Source organism: Neomonachus schauinslandi, chromosome 15 (genome assembly GCF_002201575.2).
Source record: "Neomonachus schauinslandi chromosome 15, ASM220157v2, whole genome shotgun sequence".
In the NCBI taxonomy this organism is placed as follows: domain Eukaryota; kingdom Metazoa; phylum Chordata; class Mammalia; order Carnivora; family Phocidae; genus Neomonachus; species Neomonachus schauinslandi.
Genome location: NC_058417.1, coordinates 16,024,628 through 16,027,903, shown reverse-complemented (window position 1 = coordinate 16,027,903; position 3,276 = coordinate 16,024,628).

Genomic DNA, 3,276 nt, shown 5'->3' with positions numbered 1-3,276 from the left:
AGAAGAAGAAGAAGAAGAAGAAGAAGAAGAAGAAGAAGAAGAAGAAGAAGAAGAAGAAGAAGAAGAAGAAGGAGAAAAGAGGTGCCTGGGTGGCTCAGTCAGTTGGGCATCTGCCTTCAGCTCAGGTCATGATCCCAGGGTCCTGGGATCGAGCCCCACTTAGGGCTCTCTGCTCAATGGGGAGTCTGCCTCTCCCTCTCCGTCTCCCTCTGTGCTCTCTCCTTCTCTCTCTAAAATAAATAAATGAAATCTTTTTAAAAAATTAAAATTGAAATTAAAAAAAAGATTTAAGATTGTGGTGGGGGAGAAATCGACAGTAAACAAGCAAAACAAATAAATCAGTAAGATGAATTCAGAGGATGGTAAGTGCAGTACTGACAATAAGCCTGCTGAATGTGAGAAAGAGTGACTAGAGTATGCAATTTCAGGACATTTCTGTCTTGTTCATTACACTTTTTGCATTTTCCAAGTCTGTCACAATGAAGTTGTATTAATTTTGTAATCAGAATGAAATTAAGGAAGGAAGAAACAACTGCACACTCCCAAGAAGCCACCCAGAGGGAGCACAAGGCAGCCCGTACACACCCAGCTTGGGGGGGGGTGGTGGTAAGGGGTTTTTCCCTCTCCCCCCTCCCACCTTTGAGGCTGTCGTCATTATAATGAAACCCTCTGCACAGGGAGCCCAAGTTGGTCTCCTCGGCGCCTGTTTACCTTCTGCCTGTTTAACCAACAGAAGAGCAGCTCCCACGGGCCCTGATCAAAACATGAGTTCATCGCACTTGGTTCCTCTGGGAGGGTGAGCTGGCCCGCCCTGGAACCGCGTGTCTCCATCTCCGGGGGATGTCCTGAGAGCCTAGAGGGAGCCTGGCCTGGGACTTCCCTCAGCTTCCCAAAGTCCCCACAGATGGATGGGTTTGGGGAGAGCTATGAGGTGGTTTGAGGGGCATAAAGAAACCACAAGGGCCAATCCAGGTTGAATCCCATGACATGGACTTTCCAGCATCCAAGTTGTCCCTTATGTGGACATCTTGCTATGGCCACAGGCCCTCAGAAAGCTTGGCAAATAGAAAAGGGCCTCTGACCTCAGTAGGGGAAGGAGGTACTGGAGGTATCTGCCTGCAGCTGGGGCAATGGGAGGGCAGGGCTCCAGCAAAGGGAAACTGGGGCAGGGGCTGAGAGAAGATTTGAGACAAGAGCCAGACAGAAGCATCCAGTTCTAGGTCGGGGGCCAAGAGCAAGAACTGAATCTGAAGCAAAGGTTGGAAGAAGTAAAGCCTGGAGAGGTCCCTGGAGGTGATGCCCAGGCCAAGGGAGGGAGGTTTTCTGGAGATCAGCCCAGTCAGTCCAAGGAGAGAGAGAGCTTCTCTGGGCTTCCAGCCCCTCGGAAAACAGCCACCGCATCCCACCCGCGTGGTGCTATTTTGTGGATCCTTTCAGTCAGGTGAGGCTGGGGTGAGGAGGCCATTTTGCAGGAAATTGAAGGGGGCTGCTACTTAATCCTGCAGGGTCCAGCTCCAGCGCCAAGGGCCCTTAGCTGAGCCCTTTTACTATCAGGTAACTTGCTGTGTATCGAAAACAAATTCCTTTCTGGAAGCCTGGAAGAAAAATGCTCAGGTATTCACACTGATTGCCTCAGCTAATGGATTATGGGGAAGACTGTTTCCTCCCTCCTACATTCCTATTTTTAAAAAAAGTAAATTATAAATTGTGCGAGTAATATGGAAATAAGTGCTTGTTGTGAGAGTCTGAGGATACAAAGGCTATGGATTAAAAACTGGGAGGCTGTCTCTCTCCCCTCTCCAGGAGTGCCTGCCGATTTCACTTTGGGGTGTATAACTTGTATCGTTTTTATGTTTAAAAAAATGTTAAAGAATGAAGGTTACCGGGGCTGGGGAGCACAAAGTTCTTGTGGAGGAGGGTTGCTGACCACAATCGTGGTGCCTGAGAGGCCTCTGGGATGCTGGTCCTTGGGCCATGCACGCTCCTCCTGCTCACTGTGTTCCTGTGGGGGGGGTTCCCCAGGAAAACCAGGTCTCCTCTCACCCAGAAACGTCAGCCTCTGACAGCCACTGTGCATAAGGGTATCCCTGTTAAAATGTCCTTGAGGAACCTAGAATTCAAAGCAAATTAAGACATCCATAGAAGAAAATTCTCCATCCGGGGAAAACAAGCAGAGAAATTTTGGAGACATGGGAGGAAACTGAGACAAGAATGTGGGCTGATCGACCCCCAGCCACCCACCTGTCCAGCTCCTGACTTCCGCCACCCACTTTGCCCCTCCAGGCAAATACGATGGGAGGAAGAGGCTTCTGGCTGCCAGTCCTGGTGGCCTGTGGGTGCCGGGAGCCATGCAACCTTGCTGAGCCATGCCCAGCAATGGGAGAAAAGATAAGCAAAGAAATAAATGATGGCTTATACATATTATACAGCCACTAAAAAGGATGTTCACAAAGAGTCTTTAATAACACAGGGAAATGTTCAGCTCTGCGAATCTAAAGCAAGAAAATGCTCCTCAAAGAAAGGGCTTGGCAGTGCATTAATTTTAGGAAATACCGCATCTCTAGCCTCTCAAAGATTCATGTTGCAAGTCAGCGTCTTCAAGGCTCTGAGAAGTCTTCCAGTCAAGTGCCTGTTCTTTGCCTTATTTAATTCAGTGTTTTCCTCATCTACTTGATGATAGAACCTTGTTCTGTAGACCCCTTTCCCAGCCATGGGATCAAGGCGTGTCACCCTGCCTGCCTCATTGTCTCCCTCCTGGGTGGTCACTGAGTCTCCAGCAGATGGTTGGCTCCCCATGCCTCTCCAGAGGCCCCAGGAGCTCCTTGAAGCACAGAGGTTGCATTTCCTTCCTCCCCCTCACCTCTAGTTCCCACCGCATGGCCTGGCACATGGGAGTTTGCCGTATCACCTTTTGGAATTAGAGTCCATGTTTATTTCCAGTGTAGATACTGATCATCTGACTTCTCCTTCCTTCTTCTTTAACTGTGTTTATGATGGGTTTTATCATCATAGGATGAGCAATCAATCCACCCCTCCACTGTTACTGATTTACCTATAATTAGGGATTAATCACCTACCAGGCAGGAGCAGGTGCGGTAACTGGCCTTCCTGACATTGCTGTATGATGAACCCGGCACTTTCCCACCTAGTCCTTGGCCCATGCCAAAAAAAGAAAAAAAAAAAGCTAGTCTCTGCCACAGAAACTAATATATTGAGTGGGTTTAGAGCAAGGGTGGGCAGACTATGGCCCATGGGGCAATTCTAGTCCACTGCATG